The sequence below is a fragment of the Triturus cristatus genome, chromosome 9, assembly GCF_964204655.1.
Source record: "Triturus cristatus chromosome 9, aTriCri1.1, whole genome shotgun sequence".
NCBI lineage: Eukaryota > Metazoa > Chordata > Amphibia > Caudata > Salamandridae > Triturus > Triturus cristatus.
The window spans coordinates 480,089,738-480,110,764 of record NC_140592.1 but is presented as its reverse complement, the minus strand read 5'-3'; the positions used below and the strand labels follow the sequence as shown (position 1 = coordinate 480,110,764).

General features: G+C 46.8%; 1 protein-coding gene and 1 long non-coding RNA gene across 3 annotated transcripts in view; one reads left to right on the top strand and one right to left on the bottom strand.

Moving 5' to 3' along the window:
• LOC146798167 (uncharacterized) overlaps positions 1-20,239 on the bottom strand; it is a 96,612-nt gene extending 76,373 nt beyond the window's left edge. The window contains exon 1 of the long non-coding RNA XR_014968628.1: positions 19,999-20,239. This is a non-coding gene — a long non-coding RNA (uncharacterized LOC146798167). The remainder of the gene's footprint in view (positions 1-19,998) is intronic.
• Positions 16,786-21,027, top strand: part of SLC29A2 (solute carrier family 29 member 2) — a 76,729-nt gene continuing 72,487 nt past the window's right edge. The window contains exon 1 of one of the 2 annotated variants that reach the window (XM_085625434.1): positions 16,786-16,976. The gene's annotated coding sequence lies outside the window, so the exon portion shown is untranslated. Of the gene's footprint in view, positions 16,977-17,295; positions 17,428-21,027 lie in introns of those variants that run through there. The other variant, XM_085625432.1, reaches the window with a different exon arrangement.

Sequence of the window (21,027 nt, the reverse complement as noted above, 5' to 3'; positions counted from 1 at the left end):
TCTCTGTCAAAATTTGCAATTTGGAATTCGTTTCTTCAGAATTTCCTCCAAGAGCAAATCCATGGATACAGAAGATGCTTGTTTTGGTGCAGATGGAGGATCTCTTTTTTCAACCTTTTAGATGATGCTTGTAGGAGAGTATGATCTGCACTTATGTTGCCCCCACTTTTTTCTGATGTTTACACTGGTTTCTGTCTATAGTCTGGCTGGGTCCCTGCTAATCAGCGCCCCAGCCTCTCTGTTCTCTCTAAACAACTTGGAGTGCATATTAGATGCACTAGTGATTGGATACTGTGGTACCTTATGAGCACCTAGTATATGGTACCTTAGGTACCAAGGACATAGGTACTTCACAGGCCTACCAGGGGCTGAAGCATGTATTATGCCACCCCTGGGAAGCAGACTAAATCTGACCCCACAGGCCTGCTACTGCAGCCTGGGTGAGGTAGTGTTAGCACTCCTCACTGAGGTATAGGTTCCCTGTATCTCACCTTACACACACATATAAGCCTATCAGTCACCCCTAAGGCAGGCCCTAACAATCCTGAGGGCAGGGTGCTTGGTTTACATGTGAGGGGGTGCCTCTGCATGAGCAGGGCCCCTCTGCAGCCCTCAGAGTCTATTCTCTGTGGCTGTTTGTGGATGTGGTTAAACCATATACTTTTAAGTGCATTATAACCTAGCGGTAAATGCTAACTTTGGGATGGCTGCATCAAAACATGTCGTGTTTGGTGTCAAATGCTTTGGAATCATACCCCCACACCAGTAACTGGTGTGGGGGTATGTCTAGAGGGGTAGACATGTACCTACTGTGGAAACATGGTAGAATCCTGAAAGAGCCCTGGCATCACAAAATGGATGCCACCAGCACAGACACTGGGATGCCCTTCTGCTGCTGACCGAAACTCGCAGTGAAGGAGGCTCAACAATAGGCATCCTGTCACAGGGAGGTGTCACCACCTTCCAGACAGGATTTAGTGTATTGGGGCTGGGTGGGTGCACTCCTAGAGTGCTTCGAAGTCCTGCACTGGGGGAGCAGTAGGCTCCTCTGTGCATATGCCAGCTCAAACCGGTTCAGGGGCTACCTGCCCCTGCTCTGGCACGAAACTGGACAAAGGGAAGTGGATGTAACCACCCACTTCCCTGACCCTCCCATAGGAGTGGTCATAGAGCTAATCCCTCCCTTTCCTTTAGTATAAGATAGGGAAACCTTGCCATTGCAAACTAGATATCCCTGGATGATGCTCTGAAGAAGAATCCTGGACCTTCGACATTCCACTACCTCTGGAACAATGAAGAATCTCCCTTGGAGTCAAGGAGTGGCAGGCACCAAAACTTTGAATCAACGGTCGCAAACTTTCCCGCTCCCGCAGGAGTCTGAAGTCCCTGCAGCCCTGGAGGTGGATTTCCTGACTTCTCGACGGTCATTGTGAGTCCCCAGCAAACCCGAGGCAAGTAAACCCCACGAGTGACGAGGAACAGCAATACCCGGGTACCGTGCCTTATTGTCGAGTGCAACCCCTTCACGACATTCTACGAACTTGTTCATTGGACAACGTGTGATCCAAGCCTCCAGCAGGATTTCCCTTGAAAATCAGAGGCCTACCTCGTCCTGAGTGACCGTGGGCTCCTGTGAAGTGAATCCTCATGAGGCGTCTTTGCGATCCCTTGCCGGCTGGTTTGTGGGTCCCTTGAAGACTTCTTCATTGAACCAAAGGGCACCTCTGGTTGCTCCAGGCCTGCCCTGACTTACCCTTGCTGGGTGAGTGCCTCAGACCATGCTGGTCTGCACCGCTGACTTTCTTCACATTCCACGAGACTTGCTGTTGCCAAGGCTTGTTGGCTCCAATCCGGTTGCCTGCACCTCAGTAAGCTGCAGACTTTGTGGGACATTCTGAATCCAGCTCCTGGTCGTCTTTGACGCCTCCTGGACCTCGTGGTTGAAGAGTCAAGACACCAGTGAATCACCTGAAATCACCCGACAACCGTGGGCATCCATCTTCCTGGCCCCGGGTCACTGGCAAGTGACTTTGAACACTGTCCCTTCTGCTTTCAGGTCTTCCTTCTTCTGAATCCAGCCTTGGATTCCACCGGACACTTCTTCCGTCTTCACAAGCAGCAAGTCTTCTTTGGCTCCCATTGAAAACGACGCCGCGACCCGACACCAAAAGACACCTATGCACCCGGCTTCCCTGGGTGAGGTAACTCGAGTACTCCAGTGCTCCTGTGTGTGTTGGCTCTAGAACTAATTACCCTGTAAGTGACTTGCTTGTAGACTCTCCCGAAGTATCCTAAAACTTTAAAATTCCAACCTCGACTTGCTCCATTGAAGTCTATTGGGATCCGCAGCTGTGTTCTCACACTGCATGCGTCTCCCGTGGGTCCTTTACTCACCTGCCTTGGATGGATTAGTGAGGCCCCAGCGCTTCTGAAGACCTTAGGCCTTCTCCCTTCTCAAGTCGTTCTTCTTATACCTCTTTTTTAGTATATGGTCTGCTACGCCCCAGGGCCCCAGCCATATAAGTGCTTAATTTGTTGTGAAACATTGATTTGTACATATGTTCCTGACTTCTAATCTCATAAAGAGATTAGTAGAGTAAGTCAAGAAATAAATACATATATATTTTATATATATACCTGTGTGGTGTCCTTTCATTTTGTAATTCAAGAGATTATAAGGTAAAACAAGCTGCTTTACATTCTCTGAGACTTAGCCTGAGGGCTGCTCCCCTCAGCTACCACTAGGATAGCTTTCTTTAAAAGGTTGTCTTAAACCTATCTACCATAAGAATCGAATTGGACTGGTGCAAGGTGGCCACTTTAACTAGTGACCAGCATATGCCAGGCCAACTTCTCACAATGCTTTAGTGGCTGCAGAAGAGGCATTCATGGAAGATGGCTTGGCAGTTCAGGCTGGACTGTACACATGAGGCACAGGGTCAAGCCTGATTTGCACATGGCTGGGTTCAAACTGGAACGGCATGGTGAGCAAATCAACGATGGATTTCGGCCCAGATCTCTGTACTGGGGTGAATGTATCACATTGTTCTGCATTCTGTCCATCAACTGTTGTTTTTGCATTTGTCACCCCGAGTGGGAAGGCTATGCCCAGACGTGGGTCCCGTGCTCTCCATGCCACTGGAATCAAGCTATCCTGGCTGAAGAGGGGTGAAACCCTGAAACCGGTCCTAGGATGCTTGTTTCCAGTCCAGGGAGGACCTGGCTTGGCAGTTCGGACTGGACTGTACCCATGCGGCACAGGGTCAAGACTGATTTGCACATGGCTGGGTTCAAACTGAAACGGCATGGTGAGCAAAAAAACGATGGATTTAGGCCCAGATCTCTGTACTGGGGTGCATGTATGACATTGTTCTGCATTCTGTTCATCAACTGTTGTTTTTGCATTTGTCACCCCGAGTGGGAAGGGTATGCCCAGACGTGGGTCCCGTGCTCTCCATTCCACTGGAATCAAGCTATCCTGGCTGAAGAGGGTTGAAACCCTGAAACCGGTCCTAGGATGCTTGTTTCCAGTCCAGGGAGGACCTGGCTTGGCAGTTCAGGCTGGATTGTACCCATGAGGCACAGGGTCAAGACTGATTTGCATATGGCTGGGTTCAAACCATTATACGTCATGCAGACGAAACACAACCTTATTTCATTGAAGCAGACGCCTCCCAATATGCGGTGGGTGGGGAGTTGTACACATCTGGTTTCGTGCACTTAGTCTTAGGCCCATAAGCCCCCTACACTTCTAGTACCACAGTGCATCTGGGTGGGTGAGCAGATTGTGTGTAATCCCACGCCTAGTTTCTTGCATCTAGTCATAAGCCCACAGTCCCCTACACTACTAGTACCACAATGCATCTGGGTGGGTGAGCGGATTGTGTGTGAACCCACGTGGCCTGAAGAGGTATCAGCTGACCCTGTGTTTAAATGAGGCCCGCCCCTAACACTAATTGCTTGGCTTCTTTCTACCGTTGGAACCTGCCGGTCCTGAATCATCATGATCCTCTGAACTCCTGATCGTCTGTGCTGAGTGGTACGCCCGTGGGAGCTCTCGTATCCATTCGTGTTTGCATATCTCCTTTCGTGTGCGAGGAAGTGACAACTCGACAACCCTTCGTGTGTGAATATTAAAATCTTGTTTGGGACGTTATTCTCCTCCACCGAGGGAGAATGCGCCAACTTGGTGCGGTGAGAAAACGAATTGACCTTTACCTTTTGACGTTATCCCGAACTTGCTAAAAGCTTCTACCTTGCTGAGATAAGTGCCTCCCTGCTGGTTTCCATAATCCTCGCTCCGTGCTTAAAGGCGCCCGCCTGTCATCGAAGCGACGCAAGACAAAGACTTCATTTACCTTTCCTTTCGTTAGTCCGTGCTCGGAAGCGCTGACTACACTTAAAACGGACACCATTCCTTATGATGGAGAAATAAGGAGACTTCTCTGTTTGTTGTGAAATACTCTGATTTTGCCAGGGAATAACGGACTATTGACTGGCTGCGCTGAAAAGGGAACATTATTCACGGACGCTGCTGCTGTTTATTTTTTACGTATCACTGCTATTGAGACCAAGTGTCTCCAGCAAAGGGTGTTTGCTTCTGCTTATTTTTTGGACGGCAACTTTTCAGGTTATGCAGACCTCCATTTCAGTTTAAGGTGAGTGTGAGACCGCACACAATCCAAGACGTATGAGTGTTAGGGAGTAGATTGCACACATTACATTGCTATATTATTGCTTTCTCATTCACCTTCTGTTTCTCTCCTTTCTACCCTGCAGCCTATTCACCTGAGTTCCCTTCCTGTGACAGAACAATGTTGTGTCTTCTTCCTGGAGGTTCTGAGATTGTCTTGTCGCTCCCTAGGGGTACGCTTAAGCCTTCCTGTTGCTCTATGAGTAGGGGCTGGCGGTACCCTAGGGGAGAGGTGGGATTCTATCTTCGCTCCTGAGGATTGCAGGTGGTGGAGACACCCCATAGTCCTGACACCTGTAGAGTACAACAGGTCCCCCAGAAACAGTGGGCAGCAATATTGTGGCTCTCCTTTTCTGATAAAGGTAGAGACAAGCTCCTCACTGTTAGAGAAGATGATGCTGATGATTATGAAGTCCTGAAGAGTGCATTAATAGATGGGTTTGGCTTAACCACTGAACAGTACAGGTTGAAGTTCAGAGACACCCAGAAAGCACAGACTCAGGACTGAACTGACTTTGTTGATTGTGCAACCAAGGCTCTGGAGGGTTGGCTGGTTGGTAGTAGAGTTACTGATTTTAAGGGGTTGTATAATCGTATGATGAGAGAACAGATCCTTAATAATTGCCAAAACCAGTTGTTGCATCAATACTTGGTGGACTCTGATCTGACCTCTCCCCAAGAATTGGGAAAGAAGGCAGACAACTGGGTCAGAACCAGGGTGAGGCAGAAAACCCAGAACCAAGGGTGTGACACTAAGAAGCAGGATCCTAAAGGTTCTGAGAAAGGTGGGGATAAGTCAAGAGACCAGAAGTCTTCACAAGGGCCCCAAAAAAACTGCATCTGGTAGGGATTCACATTCCAACAAGGGAAAAGGTCAAAAGAAGCCCTGGTGCAAATTCTGTAAACAGAAAGGGCACTGGACTTCTGACTGTAACAAGTCCAAAGACCAAACCACCACCACTCCTGTCCCTAAGGCAACTGTTCCCCCTAGTACAGCTACTGGTGGAGGTGATAATCAGAATAAGGGTGTAGTAGGGTTGGCCCTGGATTCTGAAGTGGACTCTGGCCTAGTCAGAGTACCCACTCAGGCATTGCTGATTTGTGATGGAGACATTGATATGTCCTTCCTAGTGAGCCCCTAGTAATGTGGGCAAATACAAACAGCAGCCTGTAATAAACAGGCTTTGGCATTCAGGGACACAGGTGCTAGTGTCACCATGGTGGCAGAGGATCTTGTGGACCCTGGGCAGATCATCCTGGGTGAAATGTATCAGGTTACCAATGCAAGCAATGTCAGGACCAACCGTAGTCTGGCAGTTGTTAATTTTTCTCCTGGGGAGGGATAACTGGCCTCAAGAAGGTAGTAGTCAGTGCAGACCTCCCTGTCGAATGTCTATTGGGCAATGATCTAGAAAGTTCAGCCTGGTCTGAAGCAGAGTTATGGACTCATGCTGAGATATTGGGCATACCTGAAGAGGTATTTGCTGTGACCAGGTCACAGGCCAAAATGCATACAACTGAACCAGCTCTGGATCCTGAAACTATGGACCAGATGATACCCAAGAGGAGGAGCAGTAGGGTTAAGGCAGTGCCTTCCCCTCTGTCTCAGATCACAGATTCCCCTCCTGAGGGAGGAGAAGCAGATCCTGAAGAAGGAACTACCCCAGAGAGACTTGAGCCTGATCAGGTTGAGTTCTTGGGGGCAGGGGGCCCTTCTAGGGAAGATCTGAGCAAAGAGCAACAGTGCTGCCCCTCTCTTGAACCCCTCAGACAGCAGGCTGCTGCTGAGGCTGCTGGGAGTGCTAGTGGGTCCCATAAAGTTTATTGTGATGAGGGACTCCTATATTCTGAGGCTAGAGATCCTACCCCTGGAGCCACCAGGAGGTTGATAATACCTCCGAAGTTTAGGGGATTCCTCTTGACCCTAGCACATGACATCCCTTTAGCAGGACACTTTGGCCAAAACAAGACCTGGGATAGGCTTGTTCCACATTTTCATTGGCCACATATGTCAGAGGACACAAAGGAGTTTTGTCGCTCCTATGTCACTTGCCAAGCCAGTGGCAAGTCAGGTGGCACAACAAAGGCCCCCCTGAAACCACTACCTGTGGGGGGGGGGGTACCCTTTTAAAGGGTAGGCATTGACATTGTTTGTCCCCTTGACCCTCCAACAGCATCTGGGCACAGGTTTATCCTGGTGGTAGTGGATCATGCCACCAGGTACCCAGAAGCAATTCCCCTCAGGACCACCACAGCCCCTGTGATGGCAAGAAACCTCATTGGAGTTTTCTCCAGAGTGGGTTTCCCTAAGGAGGTTATATCTGACAGAGGTGCCAACTTCATGTCAGGGTATCTAAAAGCAATGTGGAAGGAGTGTGGTGTAAACTACAAATTCACTACTCCCTATCACCCACAATGCAATGGGTTGATTGAAAGGTTCAACAAAACCCTAAAGGGAATGATTAAAGGCCTCCCAGAAAAGCTTAGGCGAAAATTGGACCTTTTACTTCCCTGCCTTCTGTTTGCATACAGAGAGGTCCCACAGAAGGAGGTTGGCAACAGCCCTTTTGAACTTCTGTTTGGGCATCCTGTAAGAGGTCCATTATGTTTGGTGAAGGAGGGCTGGGAGTTACCTCTCAAACCTCCCAAACAGGATGTGATGGACTATGTACTTGGTCTCCGCTCCAGGATGGCTGAATACATGAAGAAGGCAACCAAAAACCTGGAGGTCAGCCAAGAACTACAAAAAACTTGGCATGACCAAAAGGCTGTGCTGACTGTATACCAGCCAGGACAGAAAGTGTGGGTGTTGGAGCCTGTGGCCCCAGCAGCTCTCCAAGACAAGTGGAGTGGCCCCCATACAATTGTTGAGCAAAAGGGAGAAGTCACCTATCTGGTGAATCTTAGAACTCCCAGGAGCCCCCTTAGGGTGCTCCATGTCAACAGATTGAAACCATATGTTGATTGGGCTGACATGGGCTTGCTCATGGCAACTGATGAGGAACAGGAGGAGGAGAGTGACCATCTCCCTGACAGAACCCTGATGATGGGTCAGTAGATGGTGTTGCTTTGGCAAGTAGCCTCACTGATCATCAGCAAACTGAATGCAGACACGTTCTGCAACAGTTTAGACATATGTTTAGCCTGACCCCTAGTCAGACTTCCTGGTGCACTCATGAGGTGGACACTGGAGACAGTCTGCCTGTCAAGAGTAAAATCTACAGGCAACCTGGCCATGTCACGGACTGTATCAGGACTGAAGTCCAGAAAATGTTGGAACTAGGTGTAATTGAGCCTTCAGATAGCCCTTGGGCTAGTCCAGTAGTCCTTGTGCCTAAACCTCATACCCAGGGTGGTAAGAAAGAAATGAGGTTTTGTGTAGACTACAGAGGCCTCAATGCAGTCACCAGGACTGATGCCTATCCAATTCCCAGGGCAGAGGAACTGATTGATACTTTGGCCTCGGCCAAATATCTAAGTACATTTGACCTAACAGCTGGCTACTGGCAGATCAGGTTAGCTGAGGATGCCAAGGCCAAAACTGCATTCTCAACCCCTGGTGGGCACTACCACTTTGTGGTGATGCCCTTTGGTTTGAAAAATGCACCTGCCACTTTTCAGAGGTTGGTGAACAAAGTTCTGACAGGTATGGAAACTTATTGCTCAGCTTATCTAGATGGTATTGCTGTCTTTAGTTCCACCTGGCAGGATCACCTGGTCCACCTCAGAAATGTTTTGGAGGCCCTGCAAAAAGCAGGATTCACTATCAAGGCCACTAAGTGCCAGATAGGGCAGAGTCAGGTTGTGTACCTGGCCACCTTGTAGGTGGAGGCCAGGTTCAACCTTTACAGAGCAAAATCCAAACCATCATGGAATGGGTTGCTCCAACCACCCAGACACAGGTGAGAGCCATTTTGGGACTGACTGGGTACTATAGGAGGTTTGTTAAGGGATATGGATCTATAGTGACCCCCTTAAATGATCTTACCTCAAAGAAAATGACAAAAAAGGTTCAGTGGACAGCTAGCTGTCAAAAGGCATTTGAAGACCTAAAGCAGGCCATGTGCACTGCCCCCATCTTACAGAGTCCAGACTACACCAACAAGTTCATTGTCCAAACAGAGGCTTCTGAGCTGGGTGTGGGAGCTGTACTGTCTCAACTGAATGATGAAGGTCAAGACCAGCCAGTAGCTTTTATAAGCAGAAGGCTGACCCCTAGAGAGAAACGTTGGTCAGCTATAGAGAGGGAGGCCTTTGCTGTGGTGTGGGCCCTGAAGAAGCTGAGGCCATACTTGTTTGGCACTCACTTCATAGTTCAGACTGACCACAAGCCCCTCCTATGGCTTAAACAGATGAAAGGTGAAAACCCAAAACTGCTAAGGTGGTCCATTTCCCTACAGGGGATGGACTATACAGTGGAACATAGACCTGGGACCCAACATGCCAATGCAGATGGACTCTCAAGGTATTTCCACTTAGAACACGAAGACTCAACTGGTCAAGGTCAGTTTAGTGTCCCTGTGTTTGGGGGGGGGGGGGTTGTTGTGTAGGAAAGTAGGATCTGCACTTATGTTGCCCCCACTTTTTTTCTGATGTTTACACTGGTTCCTGGCTATAGTCTGGCTGGGTCCCTGTTAATCAGGGCCCCAGCCTTTCTGCTCTCTCTAAACAACTTGGAGTGCATATTAGATGCACTAGTGATTGGATACTGTGGTACCTTATAAGCCCCTAGTATATGGTACCTTAGGTACCAAGGGCATAGGTACTTCAAAGGCCTACCAGGGGCTGAAGCATGTATTATGCCACCCCTGGGAAGCAGACTAAATCTGACACCACAGGCCTGCTACTGCAGTCTGGGTGAGGTAGTGTTAGCACTCCTCACTGAGGTATAGGTTCCCTATATCTCACCTACACACACATATAAGCCTATCAGTCACCCCTAAGGCAGGCCCTAACAATCCTGAGGGCAGGGTGCTTGGTTTACATGTGAGGGGGTGCCTCTGCCTGAGCAGGGCCCCTCTGCAGCCCTCAGAGTCTATTCTCTGTGGCTGTTTGTGGATGTGGTTAAACTATATACTCTTAAGTGCATTATAACCTAGCGGTAAATGCTAACTTTGGGATGGCTGCATCAAAACATGTCGTGTTTGGTGTCAAATGCTTTGGAATCATACCCACACACCAGTAACTGGTTCTAGGGAGTTCCAGGGAGATTGACATCCCAGAATACCCAGAATCCCCAGCTAGGGTTGACCCCCTCATTGTAGCCTTTAATTCACAAAATTACTTCCACCCAGACCAGGTGTAGACACTCTCCATATTTTATACTATCCGCTCCTCTTATAGTATATTATGCAGTAATTTTAGTCGAATAATACATAATCGTACCTTGATTGCAACATCTCTGGGGTGCATTAGGGCCGTCCCCAAATCAACATCCTTCCAGGGGTCTCAGGTCTCTGTGGCACATATTTCGGTATCTCTGTAAGTTAGGTGTTAACGAGGGTTTGGTAAATTAGCAAAACCAGTTTGTGCTTTATTCCCCAATCAACACCACACACTTCAAAGGGTTGCTGTCCGGTATATCCAACCCCTCGGAGTCAGATCATGCTGAAGTTGCAACTATTTGTAGTGCTGAATGAAGCACAACGCATATTCGATCTCTAGTGTCTCAAATGTTTTCATTGCATCCCCTTCTAATGTGTCTCCGAGTGTGTTGATGCCTACGAGGCACCACTGTATGAAGATCTGTGAGTTTACTCACCTGGAGGGGGGGGAAGGGGGGGGGGGGGGGTGATGTACCTTCCTGTGACATCCCACACTTTTTTGCACTCTCTCGTGCCCCTAATGTTGACTGCGCTGGTTCCATTAAGTGTTTCCTTTGCTCTCTGTGACATAGATGTTGGGGGCACCAGGTTATTCCCATATGCTGTCTTTCTGTCCGTCTTGCTGTCTAGGCCATTGTGTTGAAACACCAGTCATTAATCACTAGAAGCCTCAATCAGGGTTGGACTGGCCCTACCTGCATCGGGCATTTCCCTGGGAGGGTGGATGGTGGTTTTGCAGTCGTGCTGCAACATCGCCCCCCAGTAACAAAAGCAGCAAACAAGCATTTCCAGTGTTCAGGGGCCAGGCAGGGGCTGGTCCGAAAAAAAATTGCCAGGGCTGGTTCGGATTCCCAGTCCAGCCCTGAATATTCCAATGACCAGATGAAACAAAAAATTAAATACTTCATCATTACCAGGGACACTGGATTTATAGGATTCAGCGGCTGCAACTCTTTACGCATAATTATGGATTTGCTGCACTTGCCAAATAATCCTTCATCTGCTGTATTTTGTTAGATTTTTATAAACAAAAATTCTTTCTAACCCAAACAGATCAATCTTTATTAGAAACACTGCCACATGCGTAGCTATGCAGTGGTAAGACCTTTGCAAAGGTTAACGGGTCACCTTTAATTTTCTGATTGCTTTATTGAGGTATTAACTGCCACTAGTAAGTTGAAAACTTTGCTCAGGCTATATTTACAAATGTTGAAAAAAATGGTCGAAATAATTAGTGATCTCACAACTGGTGCTGCATTATGCCAGATAATTTGCCTCTTCTTGCCACATACTCTAGTCAAACCCACCACATATTGTGTTCTTCTTCTGCTGCATAATTTGAGTGGCCCGCTGCAGCCCCCTAGTGTGGGGGTGGGGGTTGTTGTAATACCTAGCTCCAGCTCAACATCTGTTTATCTGGGTTGTCAAACCTGCGTTTAATTAGACGAAGGGAAATCTTGGCTTTCATGTAAAGCTCTCAGCTTTATCTGTGTATGTTTGTAGGTGTATAAGTATGCATGTTTGTAGATGTATAAGTATGCATGTGTGTAAGTATGCATGTTTGTAGACGTGGAAGTATGCATATTGGTAGATGTGTGGTTGTGTTTGCTATGATGTGGCCGCAAGTTCAGGTATCACATCTTTTGTTATGTTTGTGTGACTCTGTGGTTATGTAAATTGGTATCTGTGTTTGTGAGACATGCGTCTGTATGTCTGCTTGAGGAGACTATAAGTGCACTGTATGTCTGCTTGTTAATCGGTGTGTACCTGTACATTTGCTAAAAGTCTTATAAACCTCAAGGTGAGTTGATGGAGTTTAGGAAAACGCTGAAAGCGACTCTCTCCTGATTAGATTTACCAGCCTACTTTAATCTACACTACTTGGAAGCTTGTTTTGAGCCTTCTGCACTACATATGATTATGGCAGCCGTGGTCCGTGCAGGTAACGGCGGTAGGGCCAGGTAAGGGGGTATTTCGAGGGACGATGCCGAGGGAAAATTAATTATTTATTCATTTTTCCCTCTGCATCGTCCCTCGAAATAACCTCTTAAGCAGCCCCACTGCTGTTACCTGTATGGACCGCAGCTGGTTTATGGCTAATTGTGATATATGTATCACATGCCCGGCTGTGTTCAAGCCTGTACCAGTGCACCAGTTCAGGCCTGTTTTTAGGTCTCGCCTGACCCAGCGCATGCGCTGGTCTGGCGAGACTTATTGAGAGGGCTCCAAAAAGTGCTACCAGGCCAGCCTAGAGCTGCAGTGCATGTGCGCGGGCGCGCGCACCGTGCTTTACCACGATTACTTTCACTTTCGCGGCCGCTTTGCATAGCCAATAGGTCTCGCTTTTGGGACCTTATAAGCATTGTTCCCAGTAAGCTGCGCGCGTGGGCACGCGCGCACAAGTCTCTCTTCGAGCGCGCAATGTGGCATTTGAAGCACGCACAACAGCAGGTTAGTCCAGCAGCAAGTGCCTCCTGCACTTGCTGCATTTCTTTAGTTGAAAGGGCGCGGCTGCAGGACAGATTGTAAGCCTTTGTGAAAGTATTCATGTTAATCGCAGCGCCCATCATGCGCTGCAATTAACATGATTACTTTAACAAAGGCATACAATCTGCCTGCAGCCGCGCTCTTTTAACTATAGAAATGCAAAGAAGTCTACAATCCCGACTTGTGCTGCATTTGGCTTTCTGTAAAATATTCTGAAAAGAAAACGTTTTAAGACCAGCAGGCAACCCAAAAAAAGATTTTAACTGCCCACAAACACTGCCCAGTGTTTTCAGGTTAAACGTTCTCTGGAGAGGAAAATAGACTCACCGGCTCGTGTGGTAGAAGCCTTCATGGTTTGGCAACGGCTCCTACGCCTGATGTGTCAACAGGAGCAGTTTTTGGGACCTACGTAAGGCGTATGTCTTGAGAGCTACCGAGGTTGTGTTTGAGGCAGTTATCACAGAAAGCTTTGTAGCGCCGAGCCACAAATGTGTTAATTTCTTTTGTTTCCTTTGTATACTGGTACGTGTGACTGGGAGCTGCTTCAAAGCACCTCTCGGTGTGGACGGACGCAAACATATACAGTAGCCCCCTCCCCCATTTCCTCCTTCACTAACTCTGCAGCAGAACCACCCTTCACTGTATTTTATGTAACTTTGAGACTCGTTATAGTTCTTTCAATGTCATCATGTTAGAACTGAAGCATTTGCAATGTTATATACAACGAAGGCGTAGTCAGTGCTTATTTATCATATGCGAATAAGAACCATTGACAAAGCCAACAGTCCTGGCTTGTTGTAGGTGTAATGTTACTTCTTGTATTAGAGGGATTGGAATTTTCTCTAGTGGAAGTTTCAAGGTAGCGCAGAGGGTTAATATGCCTGCTGCAAAGAACGTGTACCATGCAGATCACAAAGGGCATAGAATGAAGATTAGTTAGTGGGTTACTACTCATGTCAGAGAGGTAATTTTGTTACTTGCCGTTTTAAGTTAAAATCCTAATATAGAACAGTAAACTATTAACTGTCACCAAAGAACTTCATGCATACTGCAAGGTATAGAGTATTATGATTTTTTCCCCAACCATTCATTATCCTAATGTTGCAAATAGGGTTCATTTGGGCGCAAAGTGCTTCTTATTAAAGAGAAATCCTAACCATGATGTTAGATTTTAAATTCTGAATTTGTGCTTCTCTAGACAAAGCACTCTTAAACTATACTGCCTATCAGTATGAATGACATGTCACTCCTATACCTTGCAGTCCTCTGTCATATGTAACATTTCTTCTACACTGATTTACAAACCAGATTGATTGTCTCTGTTGGGTGGGTGTGGCCTGGAGCCGATGTGAGAGGAGGCAGGCTTCGGAGCTCCGGCCGGCAAACCCCCGGTAAATGATTATCCTGAGCCCCAGGCACATATATTTTGTGCCTGCTGAATGGCGGACTGTCCTGCGAGTGCGTTGCTCTCATTATTGCAGCTAAGCGGGCTGTGTGGCAGAGAAAAACCGGCTGGCTATGAACTGAGCGTGAGCGGCCCGGCGCGATATAAGATGGCGGCTGATGAGGGGAGTAGCAGCTAGCCCTCGACGTTCTGACTGGACCCTGAGCAACCGAGGGCCGAGAGTATCTCCCATGATACTCAGCGGAGTGGGCCGCAAGCGGAGACGCCGCACTTTGAAACGTGTTGGCAGAAGACCTGGTAGACCCCTCACACCCGTCACAGCGAGGCGAAGCCGGGGACTGCACTCGCGGCCGAGTAGCGGAGAGGCCTATGTCGGAGGCGGCACCCAGTTGAGGTCAGAAACTCCTCGGTGTGCGCCGTAGTGCAGATACATTAGACGGCAGCTGTTGTTTCATCTCCCTGCAGTCCGGTAAAGAGCAAACTGTTGTGGAGGCAGAGATTTGCGATTGGGAGGCCTTGCGGGGGAGCTGGCGTGCGGAACGGCCCAGCCGCAGCATGAATGAGGGTTGGGAGCATGCTTCCCCTCTCATGTCCTGATAACTGAAGAGTGCAGCAGTGGATGGCTGAGCAGCTGGGAAATATTCACTGCAACAGTGCAACATTAGCAGCGAATGCATGTTTAACGTGTCCCCTCTGATGGTAAGGTTGATCATTGAGACTATACCTGAGATCATGGACAAAAGTGGTGTTCTGCCATTTTACTGGCTGCAAAATGAAGGGCCTAATGTGACACGCCTGGGCGGGAGGGACGGTGGGGGGAACAGTTGGGGATAGTTTGAATAGATACACAGGAACTGTGACGTTAAGGTAAGCAAATTAGTAATTATCGAGTTGTTAAATCAGCCTTGCATGCCCTGGTAGTAAACGGACGGAGCCAAACTATTAGATGCCATTGATAAATGTTTTACCACTGTGGGGCGTTTCTTTGCAACATCATAATAGGAACTAGACGAATGAATCTAAAGTTGTATTGATAAATGTGATAGTTAGAAAACTGAATAAAATCTGTTTGCACAAACAAATAATGATTGATTGTCTCTGTTTAATATGTGTGCAATGGAAAGTACACCCTACACTGGTATGAGAGACGTTATAAAACAAATTAAATACATCTCAGAGAGAGTGGTAATGGAGACCTTGAGGGGCACTGTTAAAGGATAATAGTGAGGGAATCACTGGTGGGGTGGTCATTGGGGTGCGCCAACAAACGTTGTCACACGGGGCGCCACAGCGCTAAGGCCGGCCCTGTGCGGGGCATATTGTGTGCCTCTGAGAAAGTATTCATGGTAATTGCAGCACATGAATGGCACTGCGATTAACATGAATACTCACACAATCTGCACTGATATGTGTTGCTGCAACCACACACGCGGGCGGGTTACTGGCGCACACAGCCTTGGCTGCAGCGCACAGAGACCTTACAGTGCAGCACACAGGGGGAAAAAATTAGAGGGAACATTGCTTATAAGTATTTAGTTATGCAACTGTTGCATGGCTAAACACTTATAAGGTTCCAAAGGCGAGACCTATTGGCTATGCCAATGCTTGTTAACATTGTACACTTGTATGTGAAAGAATACTCTCGCTCGTGTGAATGCTTCAGTGCGTAGAGACTTCCACTACAGTAAAACGTGTGTATTTATCCTGTTTGCTGAACACAAATTCTGAGTAGAGTACTTTCCGAGGCTACCATCTGTACATTTGTTAACGCAAAGAGAATAAGGATTGGGTTAGGAAATTCCAACAGCTGTGCCATTCATTGTCCTTGTCTAATATGCGTGTATGATGTAAAGTGCTGGGACACCCTACACTGTGGTGAGTAGAGCTAGAAAACAAATTAAATAAATGTGAGAGGAAGCTAAGGATAGAGATGAGGGCCACCGATGAAGTGTGTAAGAGATGGCATCTTGGAGAAGGAAGTAATTTGGGGGGGGGGGGGCTACAAAGACTGTCGCACTGGACACCACCAATGCGAAAGCCAGCCCTGAGGCGAGCTGACACCACCTCAGTCCGTCAGTAGCGCGACAAGTATTCTAAAGGCCCTAATGCAAGCAATTATGAAATCCTCTATCCACAGTTTATTGGTTAAATGCAGCCATAAAAACGGGGTCCCGATGACACTATCCCAGCTGTACACTCTGGATAGCAACACCCAAGCGGTCCATTTCTTCATGAGAGCAGGCTGCTGGACCTCAGACTACCTTTGTTAGGTCGAGCCTGGCAGGTCATGCGCTGCTCTGCAAGGCACGCTGTATTCAGGTACGAACTTGGAGCTCCACCCACTCTCTGCCCATATTTTTCATTGGCTTGTGTCATTGTCCACTGTAAAATGAGGCTTTTCATTGATCAATAGGCCTAGTAGTCCCTCCCTAGTACCACCATGTCTTATTTTGTACACTTCCATGAGGACACCCCCTGTTACGTGTGTTGTTACTCGGTAGGCTTTAATTACAGCCTCCGAGCACTATTTTCTCAAATAGACACACTCTCTCCTAACGCTTTTTTGTTGTATTTTGATAGCACAGCTCCGAACGCATTTGCAACGCAATAGGTCTCGCATTTGCGAGAGTGTGAGCCACTGTAAATGACAATGCCTTTCATTTATCTGTTTTAAAAACAACCCATAAACAAAAGGCATTGTCATTTACAATGCCACTAGCTCAAACTCTCCTAAGTGCGAGACCTACTGCATTGCAAATGCTTGTTTTATCTGCGGCCAGTGCAGTCCAATCATCCTGTCATTTGCGGAAGAGACACAGGGCTTTCTGACTTCCGCAATTTTCCCTGCTGTACACTTCCCTCGCCTCTCAATGCATCAAAGGTACACTCGTGAGCCTGGGAGACACTTCGACAAGACCACTCCCACGGATAGAGAAAACGCAAAAGGGAAGGACATGTTCGAGTGTTCAAGCACTGCATACAATGGCCGGCCGACGTTCACCACTGTTCCAGGAAATGTGCCGCAGCCTCACTCTAGGAGAGTCGGTGCGTGTCACTCCGATGACAGGTACGTGCTGTACTACCAGTGTCGCCAAAACCTCTTTCTTGGGCTTACGTCTCAAACATCTGCCTGCTATAGACTTGTCCGCCTGAGGCCCCACAGTGCCTACATTCTCATGCAGTTTGTGCGTGTGGAAAACTCCGTATACACTCCAGGTAACCGAAGTGACAGTTGGAAATGGGGGGAAATAATTATGCGAATAGAAAATAAGTGAGAGGTTGGCATCATTTTTCCCGCCTGGTGGCACAATAGAGGGGTGTGTGAGCCCAACCCCGTCCCTCCGATGTGTCACTTCTAGCGTCACACCTCCTCCCCTTAAAGAAACGTTTTTTGGCGGGGTATTCAAAGCGCTTCCCTCTCTTAGTCTCAGCACGGGCAGCTTTATTTCTCAAGAGCCGATTGTGTAGGTTTAAGGGGCGAAGAAAGAGGTCACTGGTGTCGCAGTCCAAGGGCGCTGGTAAGGGTCAACATACATCGAATTATTTTGAGCTCTTAACTGTAATGTGCACTAGTCGTGTTTCTGAAGTGTTACAAAGATTGAGTTAAGGGGGATTCGGGGACTGCTAGTCTTGCAGTGCGTGCATTCGTATCGAACACTGGGAAAAGGTGATGGATTTTGACCTCATTTTACCACAAAGCGCATAGATATTCGAGACTTCTAAGCGCTAGAAACTTGGATTATTAGTCGGTGTGATATCTCCTCTCTACGTTTAATATATTGCAAGGCAGATGAAAGGCACATCCAAGGTCCGAAAAACATCTTATATTATTATGTTTCCAGGCAGCATGTAGATTAAATTCCCCAAAAGAACCTTCGCCTCTTAACGCACGCAGTAGGCGACAATTATTTGGATGCGACGATGCGTTAACATATCGTAGTTTACAATAGCATGCCCCTTATCGGAACGTGTATGTTGAGCGGAAAGCTTGCCCAGAGACCGACCTAATTGTGAAGGAAGGGCGAAAGTAGGTGAACCCCAAAGGCCAGCTGGCCGAAAAGGTGGTGATAACATAGACTGGTTAAGACATGACGTTTAGCAAGCGTCAACTAGTCTTAAGAGCTGCCGGTTCGATATTCAGCGTGGCGGCCCTACTACCCCTCCCCAGCGCGCACTCACCCTCCAATCAAACAGATGTTAAAGTTTGCTTTAATAAAAGTAATTTCATTTTCGGATAAAATCCGCCGTAAGGAAAATGCAAAAACAGTATGTAGATGTTGAATGTTGCAGGGCATTGCTGAGAAGGTTGACTTGTCATCGCATTTTCTTCGTTTTGTTATGTCTTCCTGTGGACCTGTTTTCGTATGGAATGAAACAAGGAAGATTCAAATATTTCTTGTCTGGTGTGTTCTCATCTCCACTACATTGTATCTTTAAATGTTGGCGCTAGAGATGCTCCGCCCCTTTCCCCACTGATCATCGGGTCGCGATAATAAAGCGTCGGGCTCCTCTCCAAGAGTCCTGTCCTGTGCTGACCGCTTGTTAACTGGACTAATAGATTAGCTATAGCAGAGCACGAACGAAGGGTAGATAGCCTGTTAACAATCCCCTCCTTCTTCTGGACCCAGTAAATAAAAGAGAAAGTGGACCAAAAAAAGCGGGTCATTACGCGCGAGCGGGCTATCTGTATGCGCAAGCGCAGCCTTTCAGTCCCGCGCGCTGGGCAAGCGCAGCCTTTCAGTCCCGCGCGCTGCGGGAAGCGTGGCAGCCATTTGTAAATGATGGGGACTATAATGCAGGGTGATATGCAGCGGCAGACCTATTTTGTGTTATTACTGAACTCTACATTTTAATCATCCTCTTCTAAACCGTACAAGCTTCAGGGGCTACAGAAAAACTAACAGAAAACTCTTTCGGTACTGTTATAAATGTATACTTTACAGGGTTTAAAAAATAATACTGGGACGCCAGATTTGAGTCTCGGCGTCGGCTCACCATCATGTGATTCTGGGCCAAATCTCTAAATCCCCCATGACTTAAAAACATGATGTGTCCTTGTGTAATATAAGTGAAGCTCATGGAAAGCGCCCCAATAACTTCGGGTCGAGATCGCGCTATATAAAAATGCAAAACAAAAAACTTCTGAATGACTGTATCTAGCGCATGGATTGTGTTAGGATTCTTGACCAATGGGTCCACTTGTTTCACTCATTTTATGTCCCACAACAATGTAGAATATTGGCAGATCCTCATTAAAATAATTGGTTCCATGCTTTACATTGTGTAACTAAAGTTTCCGTTATAAATTGCATTCCTCACAGCTTTTGAAAAGTAAGCGTTAATGCTATATTTTTAATTTTTGTATAGCAGCATGTTTAAGAAACAACTAGGTTTCTTTGGAAAAATTAAAACGCAATTTTCTTTCTTCATAATTCTCCCGCCATGTAGTTACTTTGTTGCAATTTCTCTATTTATACATATTGCTGGATTTGTTACCCTTAGGAGTAATCAATTCCCTTATGCTAGATACATTCATGTATTGGTTTCTAGCTAGTCATCAATGACATCTTTCCATAAGTGACTCCACTTAAGTATTATGGGTTGCCAACATGACATAATATCCCTACTTCCCAGTCTTCTATTCCCTTCACCCATTGCTGCCCTTTGTTTGTTACTCTGCATTGTTTTGATGGAGTATTTATTTTATTTATTTTATTTTATTTAATGCGTTTTTATATAGCGCGGACTTTACCCGAAGGTGTCAGAGCGCTTCACAATAGGAGCAGTAATGATACACAAGGAGAAAAATTACAAGTGAGCATGTTACAAAATCAAACGTTACGTACGTTCCATGAGGCAATAGTGGCATTTGTGCAAGTATCAGGAGCAAATAAAATACAAGAGGGAGCAAACGATACGTTACAAAAGGAAAAAAAGTGACATGTGCAGGTTACAAGAGCATACAAAGTACACAGAGGTCAATAAATGGCAGACACTCAAAACACTAAAATAAAAGTTACGTTACATGAGGCAGTGGTGGCCGTTGTGCAAGTGATGAAAACAAAGAAAATGACAGAAAATCTTCGTACCCGTCTTGATTCTCAATGCGGGAGAAGTCAGGCGTTTAGAAGGGTTTAAGAGGGTGATCCTAGTATGGCAAATGGAGAATGAACGCTTGTTTGGAGGGTGATGTAGGTTTGAAAAGCGAGTTGACGCCATTGATTACTATGGAGGAATTTAGATTTTTAGGTGGGGTCGTACTTGTAAAAAGAGGGTGACAATGGCCAAATCAGCACTTAATTTGAGCCCTGGTTTCCGGCGCTCAGCACTGGCACTTTTTTGGTTTCCGGTGCTCGGCACCGTCACCTAATTGTCATCAGCACACTTATGACACTCTACCACATGGTGGCGCTGATTATCACATTTAGAGCTGAGCAGAACAGCAGTTGTTGAAGAATACAGTATACATAAAAAAAATACTAATTCCGGCCTCCCCAGCCACTCCTATAGCTTTGGGGACCTGGAATAACGTGACTGTCACACTTGCAGGAGAGAGAAATAGTTAGCAGTTGTTTAGGTACCGTCATTGGCAGCGATGGCGGGCCAATGGGTGGTGTAAACTGCAGGGGCCTCCTATTCAGGGCCCTGGCACTTAATATTTTATAAATTAAGCACTGGCAAAAGCAGGTGAGTTGATAGGTATACATCTTGTCCCAACTTTCTCACTTCCCTCTTTCCTTGTTCTGTCACCCTTCAGTGGCTAGACGAGACTTTAATTATGATAGAATTGCTGTAGAAGCACCCAACAAGACATGGCTTGTACTGTCACTTTTTGAAGATAAGCGCACTGACAGGTGGGCAGTTATGTTCATGGTTAAGCAGTAGTTCCTGTCAATTACAGATTTAGAAAGCTGTGAAGCCAAAATGTGTGTTTTATATGTAGAGTTCCGAGTTCTATGGTATTTAGTGTTTGATAATCCATTGTGTATTTTAACGATTTTTCCACCCACTTTTTTGGTCTATGATAAAAACGAAACTATAATTAGTATATTACCACATTTATTTAAAAGCTGAAAGTACACTTAGTCTATGTCTATAGGATTCAGAGTGCTAAGTAA